This window comes from Limulus polyphemus, unplaced genomic scaffold, assembly GCF_000517525.1.
Source record: "Limulus polyphemus unplaced genomic scaffold, Limulus_polyphemus-2.1.2 Scaffold332, whole genome shotgun sequence".
NCBI classification, from domain to species: Eukaryota; Metazoa; Arthropoda; class Merostomata; order Xiphosura; family Limulidae; genus Limulus; species Limulus polyphemus.
In genome coordinates, this window is record NW_013665942.1 from 44,890 (window position 1) to 57,833 (window position 12,944).

Consider the following 12,944-nt stretch of genomic DNA (forward strand, 5'->3'; position numbering starts at 1 on the left):
GCACAGATAGTCCATTGTGTAGTTTTGTGCTTAATTCCAAACAAACAAACAAAACCCATCTCAGCAGTGCTTACATTTGTACATAAAGCGAGTGTACTTCCAAGAACACAAGACATATGTTCGATAAGACATATCTAGTCCCGTTGTTGTTACTCGCCTGTCATGCAAATATTATTGATATATATTTAGAATAAAGACCCCAAGGTTTATCCTGTTGTAGTAGACAAATGTAATATTGCATATTAGGCTTTAAGTCTTTTTTTTTCTTTGCTTTATTTTGCTTATAAAATCACATGACTCTACGAATTTTAAAATACTGTTGAACTACGGAGACTACATAACATCGTTAGTCAACAATAATAACATAGTGTTTTTCTTCCTTTGAGCTACATTGTCTCTTGCTTCATAGACTTAACAATGGGATCAACTAAACCTTAAAGGTACATCCTTTATGACTCAAAGCACTTTGTTGATGAATAGGAATGGCACTGTTGTTAATTGGGCTCAAAAATAAGCTTTTGATTTATTAAAATTTAGTAACAATAAGCTTGTGCAGTCAGTGCACGAGTCTTAACGTGAATTATATAGTTTCATTCCGTTAATTTGTTTTTTTTCTAAGATTTCCAAGTATTTTTCTTTGAGCTACAAATATTTTAGTATTGATAAAAGATCTTTTTAAATTTGAGTCATGTGCAAGTGAATAATCTGATTATTTTAAACATGTCAGACAAGGTTATTTAATTTATGTCTTCGTGATTCCTGAAACAAATTTTGATCCCTAAGCTATAATTTTGAACGAGGTATCCAGTCATGATATTGGGGCATATCATCTGCTGATGGCGCCCCCATAACTCGCAAAAAAAAAAGTCATGACATCCTGCTAATCACAAATAAATATAGTATTTCAATATTTTACGACTGCTTAGAAGACTCTTAGAAATTACTAAAGTTATAAAAAAATATTAAATTAAAATAAAAATATGTTATAGCAGGATGAAGACTTTGTAAAATATTCGTAATTGTTATTATTAGTAAAAACTGATATTCAATGCAATTCGGATTAGGGATTCGACGAAGGAGACAAAAAACAAAACAAACTATAATCACGTGGTCTATAAGCTCTCGAGTGACACAAATAGCGTCTCCACATAAACCAAGGTGACCCAACCCGTACGATCGCAGCCTAAATAAATGAAAATAAAATACAAAAGCCCGTGCTCCACACTTTGGGATCATAGGAAGTTATAAAAGTGATGTTTAAATACCCCCTATTCGGTCTGTCAAGAGTAGACCAACAGTTGGCGGTGGGCGGTGTTGACTAGCTGCCTTTCGTATAGTCTATCACTCAAAAATTAGGGACGGCAGACGACTCTCGTGTAGCTGTACGTTGAAAGTCCGCAGACATATCGCTGTGCCACTGGGATGGGGGCAACAAACAAACAAGCAAAGCGATCCAACCTTTTATCTGTGGTGGATCAGACTGTAGAGAACAGTGAAGGGTCATAACTTATTACTAGAATGGGGATTTCCTATTAAAATTTATTTCTGAGTAAAATATTTTAATGCAAAAATCTGAACTTCAGCAACATGAAATTCCTAAACTCAGTCGTAGAACCAGATGCAGTGGACAGCTAGTTGGATCACGCTGAATCATAGGCTCTAAGATATCTAATACCCCTATAACAACTCAAACCACTTAGAATACGAAAATGCAGGTAAGTGCTTCTAACAACCTGAGTTGTAGAAAATGTCATAATAAGCTCATGAGATATAAGGTGTCTAATGACTTAATTAACTTCAGTAAACATTAGAGCTTTAAGGACTGCAATGTCAAAACTTGCGTCTCATAACATCTTGGCTATGGGGCTTCAAGCTCGACAGTTATGGTGTCTAATCACATGAGATAAGGGGAATCAAATAATGCAGTTAGCATCACTAACCACTTGAAATATGAGTGCGGTATTCTTCCAAATAACTGAGTTATTAATGCGTGGGTAATAGTTTGCAAATTGAGAGAACGAAGAACCCTGTCAAAAGTATTTATGTAAGTGACTGACGAGAATGAACTCTGTGTGGATGAAAAATATACAAGCAATGGAAGGAATACAATAAATATAAATGTTGGATAGCGAATTAAAGATACAGTAAGCCGCAGTGAATAAAAACAAAAAATGGGAATATTTGGGTGGAAGTAGAAAAAGGACTAGCCGAAGAAGAAAACTATAAAAAAAACAATCAAAACTTGCTGCTCATCGAACAGTTATTAAAAGAAAGGAGTCTTGGCTGCTACAATTGGTGTTTATAATCTCCAGGGTTATGGGGTCTCGTGTATTTCAACTAATGTTCATATACACATGAAACATGAACTATCAAGTTTCAAACTATTGATTCTAATCATCCCAGATACTGGGCCCCGGCATGGCCAGGTGGTTAGGGCGCTCGACTCGCAATCTGCAGGTCGCGGGTTCGAATCCCCGTCACACCAAACATGCTCGCCCTTTCAGCCGTGGGGGCGTTATAATGTGACGGTCAATCCCACTATTCGTTGGTAAAAGAGTAGCCCAAGTGTTGGCGGTGGGTGGTGATGACTAGCTGCCTTCCCTCTAGTCTTACACTGCTAAATTAGGGACGGCTAGCGCAGATAGCCCTCGTGTAGCTTAGCGCGAAATTCAAAAAAACAAAACAAAACAAACAAACCCAGATACTGAATATTAGATGTTACACTTACCTTTCCTAATAACCTCAGCCAAGGTAAACCATACTTCACAAGGAACGCCTTTAACCAGTTGTGGTATATGGCTTTGAATGACTAATTAACGTTTTTTTAACCACTTGAGATATTAGGCACTAAATCATGCAAATTAAATCTTTATAACCATCAAGACTTGTAAATTATTAAATGTTGGGATTAGTGTCACCAACCACCTGAATAATGGTGTATGAAAAACTACAGTCAGAGCTTCTATTCACACCGGAATGCCTTAATTATTTTTTCTAATTATCCGAGCTATGGCTATCAAATGTCAACATTTTTCTCCCCAACCACCTGGGCTAAGGAGTATCAAATTGAAATATACTACAACCTAGAACCGGAACGGCGTACTAAAACCCGGAACATCACGGAATGCATTAATGTAACATACTTAAAACTCCTTATTCCATGACATTTAAGTAAAATGAAGCGCGCACATGATAAACAAATATGTCTACATAACATTTCTATATCACACAGCAGTCAAAAAGCACCATACATGTAATTAGCTAAGTCCTTAAAAAAACCGGAACAGACGTGTCTACCCGGCCGGAGCAGTCTATACAACTCTCGGAACAGGTTTTAATAATCCATATAAATATTTCAGTACAAGTTAAATACCATTTTTGCTACATTTTAACTAGCACTGCATTCTTATTCAAATGTCTTTACTTTAGTGCGGTTGTACTTTAATTAAACATTAAAACCACACTAAGTAGTAGTTTAAATATTTTACCAAACGTTACCAATAGTTCTTTTTAATTCTTCAGTGATCAAAATATGTTATTATTTCGTATGACTACAAATATCCTAAAAAGCCAGGAATAGACATATCTGCCTGGAACAGCCTATAAAAAGCCAGGAATAGACATATCTGCCCGGAACAGCCTATAAAAAGCCAGGAATAGACGTATCTGCCAGGAACAGCCTATAAAAAGGCAGGAATAAACGTATCTTCCCGGAACAGCCTATAAAAAGCCAGGAATAGACGTATCTGCCCGGAACAGCCTATAAAAAGCTAGTAATAGACGTATCTGCCCGGAACAGCCTATAAAAAGCCAGGAAAATATTCAGTATAATTAGCTCCTCCTGCCATTCGAACTGTGTGGTAAAGAATGCTACAGGTATAGTCTCGAATCAGCAGAGACCCTAGGAAATCAAATACAACATTTAGTTTCTTTATTTATCTATGACAGAACTATTGAGAGTTGCAATTAGAGTCTCTAACTTAAGCAAATAAAAGTACTGAATGGTGAATTATCTAATGATCTAATGAATTCAAATAAAATACACATAATACCTGCACCCGTCTGAGAAATGTTAGTCTTTCCCTCCAATGGCATAGCGGCATATCTGCGGACTTACATCACTAGAAACCGGGTTTCGATACTCGTGGTGGGCAGAGCTTTGTGCTTGACTACAAACAAACAATTAACTTAGTTGTCTAGTCTCAGATGCCATAATTATTTCCTATAACCACATGAGCCACAATCATCATGTCTAACCACCAGAGTTATGAGATATAAAATGCTACAATTAGCACCTTTAATCATCTTCGAACACCAAAATTATCTTCTTTCATATATTCCCAGTGGCTCAGCGGTACGTCTGTGGACTTTTAACGCTAAAAACCGGGTTTCGATACTCGTTGTGGGTAGAGCACAAATAGCTCATTGTGTAGCTCTGTGCTTAACTACAAACAAATTAAGTTCTTTCATCACCTGCGGAACAAGAAACTACAACTGATGCTTGTAACCATCTGAGGTATGTAGTCTTCAAGCTGCAGTTTTCTTCTCTAACCACACAGATCATGTTGAATCTAGTGATAGAATTAGTGCCTGTAACCACATGGAGTGTCAAATGCCTCAACCACCTTAACTATGGGATCTAAAATGCAGCAGTTCTCTTCTATAACCCCCCAAACTAGAAAGATAAACGCTACATATCGTGCCTCTAAAAACTTAAGATAATTGATCTGGAATGCCTCATTTAACCACCTGAGCTAGAAGTTATTCAATGCTGAAACTAGCATTCCTAACCACCTGGGATATAGGCTCTCAAATGCATCAATTAACTTCTGTAATTATTTAAGTTATAGGGAATCAAGCGAGGTAATTACAGTGTAACAACCTGGAAATCAAATATGATTACCAGTGTCTCTAACCACTTGAACCATAGTGTCCTTAATGAAGCAGTTATCACTGACTATTAGAGTAAAAGAGACTTAGATGATGAACTTATAACTTCTAATGATTTGGAATATTTTCTTATGCTCTCATATGCGACACAATCAACATATTTAATTATCTTGGCTAAATGGTCTCAAATACCCCAATCAAACTATCTAGCTTCTTTAACCAGGGGATATAGAATGCTGCAATTAGTATTTATAACTACCTTTGCTTTCGGTTATCAAATGTTACGATAAGTATCTCAAACTCTTAGGATATGAAGCATCTGAAGTCTCTAGTGCCATAAGTGGCATATTTAAATAGAAGTTCCCGTATGTCACAACCAGCGACTACAACCAAAGTGTCATATTTAAATAGAAGTTCCCGTATGTCACAACCAGCGACTACGACCAAAGTGGCATATTTAAATAAAAGTTCCCGTATGTCACAACCAGCGACTACAACCAAAGTGGCATATTTGAATAGGAGTTTCCGTATGTCACAACCAGCGACTACAACCAGTTGAGGTATGAAGTATAATATTTCTACATTTACGTCCATAACTCCCTGCAATTGTCTTCCTAAACAGCTCAACCAAGGAGAACCAAATTCTGTAATTAACACCTATATTAAACTTTTGTAGAATATGGAATATCAAAGCCTCCAATAGCATCTCTAGCCTCATAGTTTATAAAGTCCTTAATGCCACGATTAGTATATCCAACCGTTTTGGACATGTGGTGGTGAATACTACACTTGTCTTCTTTAACTCCAGGTACTATGGGGGATCAATAGCTACAATTATACATTTAACTGTTTTGCCTGTAGGTTTTGTGTTTGTCAATTAACTTTTCTAACCACATGAAATATGGAATTTTGTGTTCTACAAACACCTTCTATAACGATATGGGCTATGGGGCCTCATATGCAGAAGCTTCTTTAGCTGAATACTTACATTAAAGGTCATAAAACGGCATTTGGTATCTCCAACTACTTGATTAATGGGGCCTCGAATGCGTTAGTTGGCTCTCTAAACACCTTTACCATTGGGTCTAGAATGTCACAATTGCTTATCCACCCGTCTGAGCTATAGATTCGTGTCTCTATACAGCTAAACCATAGGATCTATAATGTCAACATTTTCTTTCCAACAACCTGAGTCTCATGTACAGCAACTAGTGTATTCATCCACATAGATTATGAAATATAAAAATTTTATATTTTGCAACTCCAATCACAAGGGTTAAAGAACATTAAATTTAGTAACTAGTGTCTTTAGCCATCTCCAAGTAAAGAAACGATAACTCACGAGTATGAAATATTTACATAATTACCAGAATAGTAGATTTGAATATTGCTAAGTCTTTCCTAGGCACCATATTAGACAATTCTAATATAAACGTAATTCTGACTTGTTAGATCTGCCTGGTAGTTCTATACATTTGTCAGTATATGATTTGAATCGTAGTTTCTCAGATAAGAGAATGAATTATTATAAAAACTGAAATAAGAATAAAGTGTTCTAACCACGATATTGATTTAAGCTACTAATTAAGTCAAACAAGTTAAATTATATGAATGGAGTACTTTTGTTTAGAATTTAAGTTCTTAGATTCTAAGGACGACATAGTAAAACTAGTAAGTTCACAACTGAATTTCCTAAATACTTGAAATAGCTAGATTGAACAAGTTTAGCTACAGTAAACATCACTGGTATGAATAAAACAGCTAGAAATTAATTAAAGGGCTAATGTTTCTAAATACACCGAAATAATGTGTCCGAATTCTTATTTGTTTGTTTGTTTGAAGTTAAGCACAAAGCTACACAATGGGCTATCTGTGCTCTGCTCACCACGGGTATCGAAACCCGATTTCTAGCGTTGTAAGTCCGCAGACATACCGCTGTGCCACTGGGAGGGGGGAATTCTTATTTGTTTCTTGAGCTCTTTTACCTACAAGCAATCAATAAAATCATAAATTAAAAATAAAACGACGTAGCACATTGGTCCGCATATTTTCTCTGGTCATGTGAATTTTGATGTGGATAAAATAAGGAAACGTGTTTCTCGTAAAGCTGCCTTGAATGTCCTCAACACTTTCTAGTCTGAACAAGTATGCTGTGATTGCTAATTGCTCTTTCGTTCGAACGGCGTTTCAAAGAGAATGTTTACGAACAAAATAACTAAGTTCGTTTCATCGCTACTAAAATCTCCCTCTTTTGGAAAAGGCCCTAAGAACTGTTGAATACTTTTTAATTAACTGAAAGAATTTAATTGCAACGAAGCAATTCAACTTATATTTTATAGAGATCGAGTGAAACTGGCTTTTGCAGCTGCGAATGTTACCGCTCGACGTATCTCATTATATTCATACATTTTTCAGGTAAGATCTTGATTATGATGATCGAGAACTCATTTCCTACTATATTTTAAAATTTAACTTTTATTATGTTTCGAAAAGTAATAATTATCTCCTAGAATTTACTCTCTTGACAAATTTTATCCCAACAAGAAACACTTGGAACAGCTCTTAAAGTAAAAAAAACCAAGCAGACTAATTTACATAAGCTGATCAATGAATCAAACTAATTAGGTTTCGAAATGATTTTGAATAATTGCACAAACACAGTCGAAAATGCTTCAAAAGTGCCTTTTATATAAAAAAACATAAAATGTTCCTCAGATGTTGATATTAGGTAAGTGCATTGTTAACATTTATATAAATAAAATGTTCATCGGATGTTGATATTAGGTTAGTGCATTGTTAACATTTATATAAATAAAATGTTCATCAGATTTTGATATTAGGTAAGTGCATTGTTAACATTTATACACATAAAATGTTCGTCAGATGTTGATATTAGGTTAGTGCATTGTTAACATTTATATAAATAAAATGTTCATCAGATTTTGATATTAGGTAAGTGCATTGTTAACATTTATACACATAAAATGTTCCTCAGATGTTGATATTAGGTAAGTGCATTGTTAACATTTATATAAATAAAATGTTCATCAGATTTTGATATTAGGTAAGCGCATTGTTAACATTTATATAAATAAAATGTTCATCGGATGTTGATATTAGGTAAGTGCATTGTTAACATTTATATAAATAAAATGTTCATCAGATTTTGATATTAGGTAAGCGCATTGTTAACATTTATATAAATAAAATGTTCGTCAGATGTTGATATTAGGTTAGTGCATTGTTAACATTTATATATGTATATACATTGCTACCTGCTAGTACTACGATCATAACATACAAAAGCTACTTGTTTTAAAATTCGGTACAAAACTATCATATAAGGAACACAATTTCTAATCTTAGATTTATCTATCCTTTCTTAGTTTTGTCTATCCTTCCTTAGATTTATCTATCCTTTCTTAGTTTTGTCTATCCTTTCTTAGATTTGTCTATCTTTTCTCAGATTTGTCTGTCCTTTCTTAGATTTCTCTATTCTTTTATTAGTTTTGTCTATCTTTTCTTAGATTTGTCTATCTTTTCTTAGATATGTCTGTCCTTTCTTAGTTTTGTCTATCTTTTTTAGATTTGTCTATCTTTTCTTAGATTTCTTTATTCTTTCTTAGTTTTATCTATCCTTTCTTAGTTTTGTCTATCTTTTTTAGATTTGTCTATCTTTTCTCAGATTTGTCTGTCCTTTCTTAGATTTCTCTATTCTTTTATTAGTTTTGTCTATCTTTTCTTAGATTTGTCTATCTTTTCTTAGATATGTCTGTCCTTTCTTAGTTTTGTCTATCTTTTTTAGATTTGTCTACCTTTTCTTAGATTTCTTTATTCTTTCTTAGTTTTATCTATCCTTTCTTAGTTTTGTCTATCTTTTTTAGAGTTGTCTATCTTTTCTTAGATTTCTCTATTCTTTCTTAGATTTGTCTATCCTTTCTTAGCTCTGTCTATCCTTTCTTAGATTTGTGTATCCTTCCTTAGATTTGTCTGTCCTTTCTTAGATTTGTCTATCTTTTCCTAGATTTGTCTATCTTTTCTTAGATTTGTCTATCCTTTCTTAGATTTGTCTGTCCTTTCTAAGATTTGTCAATCTTTTCTTAGATTTGTCTATTCTTTCTTAGATTTGTCTGTCCTTTCTTAGATTTGTCTATCTTTTCCTAGATTTGTCTATCTTTTCTTAGATTTGTCTATCCTTTCTTAGATTTGTCTGTCCTTTCTTAGATTTGTCAATCTTTTCTTAGATTTGTCTATTCTTTCTTAGATTTGTCTATCCTTTCTTAGATTTGTCTATCCTTTCTTAGATTTGTCTATATTTTCTTAGATTTGTCTATATTTTTATAGATTTGTCTATTCTTTGTTAGTTTTGTCTATCCTTTCTTAGTTTTGTCTATCCTTTCTTAGTTTTGTCTATCTTTTTTAGTTTTGTCTATATTTTCTTAGATTTGTCTATCCTTTCTTAGTTTTGTCTATCATTTCTTAGATTTGTCTATCGTTTCTTAGATTTGTCCGTCTTTTCTTAGATTTGTCTATTCTTTGTCAGATTTTTCTATCTTTTCTTAGTTTTGTCTATCTTTTCTTAGATTTGTCTATATTTTCTTAGATTTGTCTATCCTTTCTTAGTTTTGTCTATCTTTTTTAGTTTTGTCTATTCTGTCTTAGATTTTTCTATCTTTTCTTAGTTTTGTCTATCTTTTCTTAGATTTGTCTATATTTTCTTAGATTTGTCTATCCTTTCTTAGTTTTGTCTATCATTTCTTAGATTTGTCTATCTTTTCTTAGATTTGTCTATCCAGCTTTTTCATTTGTTCACAGATTGAGCCATTATTATTAATTTAGAATATTACGAGCTGTAAAAGGATTCCATGAAATGTCATAACATCAATTTTATTTGCTGAAAATACTCTATCGTTCCTGAGAATGATAACTTGGTCATTCCACAATATATTATAAGCCAGGATTCGTGCCCGAGTCGGATCATATAGTATTGCAGTAATTGTATGAAGTACTTTTCTGCTGTCTATCGTCAGATAATTAATTGAATCAGTGCTGAAGCATGCTAATCAAATTTATGAAAGTGTTCAAACACTATAAAGAGGTGAGGATTAAAATAAAAAAACGTATGGCTCTAAAGTGTCAAATGTAACATTCATATCAACAGAGATTTTTTCTTTAAAGAGTACCACACAGCATAAGGATGAACTGAGAATGTATGAAAACCTTATCTAAAAATGGAGTAGATAGTACCAAACTATTGTACTATTTCAAACCAGGTATCTCAAAGTTTATGGTAAACCCATGCATTACTACGTTTTATTATTTCAAGTCAGATTTACAGCCGTATATTATCACTTCTCTTTATGTTCATTCGCTATATGAAGACTTAACTTGATTTAATAGAAACTTAAGTAACATTTTAAATGGACTTTCTATGTTCTCCCTTGAAAAGTAATTAGAAGAACGTAGATTTTATGATAAGAATAATGAAATCTGTATTTATTTTAAAACAGGATAAATTCATAAATTCTACTAAGAAAGAAGATATGTAAAAGATATAACATAGGTAAGGACTGAAACTTACTCTACCCATTTGCTTGTATTGGTTTGTAAATATAATTAATTAGTTAGTTATAAAAAATAGTTATTAAATATAACGCAGTCTTCATTTAAATTATACATTTTTTAATATGTTCGTATTACTGATTTTTCGTTTTTTTTCTTTTCGTTGTGTTTTCTTGCTGTAGTTTCTCCCCATGATTACTGTTTAGTGTTTTATTTGTTTAATTATCGTTATATTTAGCAACTGTACTTTAAAAAATAGTTACTAATAGATACTTAGACTTAGGTGGTCGTAAAGGCTACTGACCATGACAACGATAGTAAATTTTTTGCTTTCATTAAGGACTTTTATTCATTTATAAATGAGTAAAAGTCATAAATATATATGAAGAAAACCACTATTGTGGTTCATGATATATAGAAGCCATTTGTAATTGCATTTTGTACTTATGACAAAGATACTAAGGTTAGCTGCCGCCGTCCTTAAATTTGAACTAGTGACTAGATGAAAGGCAGCTAATAAGCAGCACCCTACCTCCCACGCTAAGGGATTGATTGTAACTCTTATAACACATCCACAACTTAAAGCGCAGGAAATATTTTGTGGTATCGCACGGATTTGAACCCTTCAAAAATCCTGAGCTCTACCATAGGGCCAACCAGCGCCCCCATACTAAACTAAAGAAGTGATTTCGAACATCGATACGGTTAATTCCGGCACAGGTTTAATTCACTTTTGAATTGCTTTATCACTAGATTGTAAGGCCAGTCTTCCCTATTAATGGCGACACGGGTAATACATTATTAGGTCAGTCTTCCCTATTAATGGCGATACGGGTACCACATTATTAGGTCAGTCTTCCCTATTAATGGCGATACGGGTACCACCTTATTAGGTCAGTCTTCCCTATTAATGGCGATACGGGTACCACATTAGTAGGTCAGTCTTCCCTATTAATGGCGATAAGGGTACCATTTTATTAGGTGAGTCTTCCCTATTAATGGCGACACGGGTACCACATTATTAGGTCAGTCTTCCCTATTAATGGCGGCATGGGTTTCATTTCCTCTTGAGTTGCTTTATCACTATATTGTTGGATCAGCCTTCCCTATTAATGGGCCTGGCATGGCCTGGTGGTTAGGGCGCTCGACTCGCAATCTGCGGGTCGCGGGTTCGAATCCCCGTTCCACCAAACATGCTCGCCCTTTCAGCCGTGGGGTCGTTATAATGTGAAGGTCAATTATTTGGTAAAAGAGTAGCCCAAGAGTTGGCGATGGGTGGTGATGAAAAACGCAGATAGCCCTTGTGTAGCTTTCGCGAAATCTATAACAAACAAACCCTATTAATGGCGACGGGTTTCATTCCCTCTTGAGTTGCTTTATCGCCAGATTGTTAGATCAGGCTTCCATATTAATGGCGAGACGGGTTTCATTCCCTCTTGGTTTGCTTTATCATTAGATTGTAAGGTCAGTCTTTCCTGTTAATGGCGACATGGATTTCATTCACTCTTGAGTTGCTTTATCGCCAGATTGCTAGATCCGTCTTCCATATTAATGGCGACACGGGTTTCATTTCCTCTTGGTTTGCTTTTAAGAAAAATCTTCTAATTCATACAACATTTACTATCATAAAAAAATTATACTTCTGTTAATTACATAGGAAAACACATTCGTTTTTTCTTTTTATTCGTTTGAGACTGTAAACGTGTTCTGCAATTTCTTCTAGTGAGGTTTGAATTGCTTCCTCAGTATAGATTCCATCAAAAGCTGTAGCCAGCGAATAAACCACAGCTGGCGTAGTTTTCATTTATTTGGCGATTTGAGGATTCTTTTCTCTAAAAAGAACGCAGCCGTGCTGTTGCTGTTGTTGTTTTTTTAACTTTTCACAGTCGCAGGTTTTCGATAGTTTGACATCAAATCCGTCTGTTTACCAGTAGGGAGAACTGAAACTCAAAAGTAAGCGTTCTTTTTTTTTATCTTGAATCAGTACAGATAATCAGATGGTGTTTGTTAGCTACAACTCTCTATGGAAAGTACTTCACAGCTTTATTGTTACACATAAAGCTCCAACTGGTAACTAAAGTTCAAATGGAAAAAAATATATATTGATTACTTTATTAAAGCGACTTCAACATTCAAACTATAAACATTTTTATATTTAATGTCCATGTGTGATGTTATAACATCTGCAAGGACTAGCACATTCTTAAAATGTTGAAACGTTCTCTCTTACATCTATATATTTATCAACAAATTTGAGAAATTATCTGTCTGATCCGAAAGCTAATCCGTTATCTTTTAGTGTGAGGTGGAAAGACAAATCACTTTTAAGGAAGCTGTAACACGAAAACGTAAGGAGCTTGTTTAACCTATTAATTTTCCTGTATTGAATTTAGTGTTAGCTAAAAAAAAATATTCACGTCCAACTTACTTGAGATTGTACTTTGACATCAAAAACATGTTTCTATTATTATTATAGAAATTATCATTAAGCA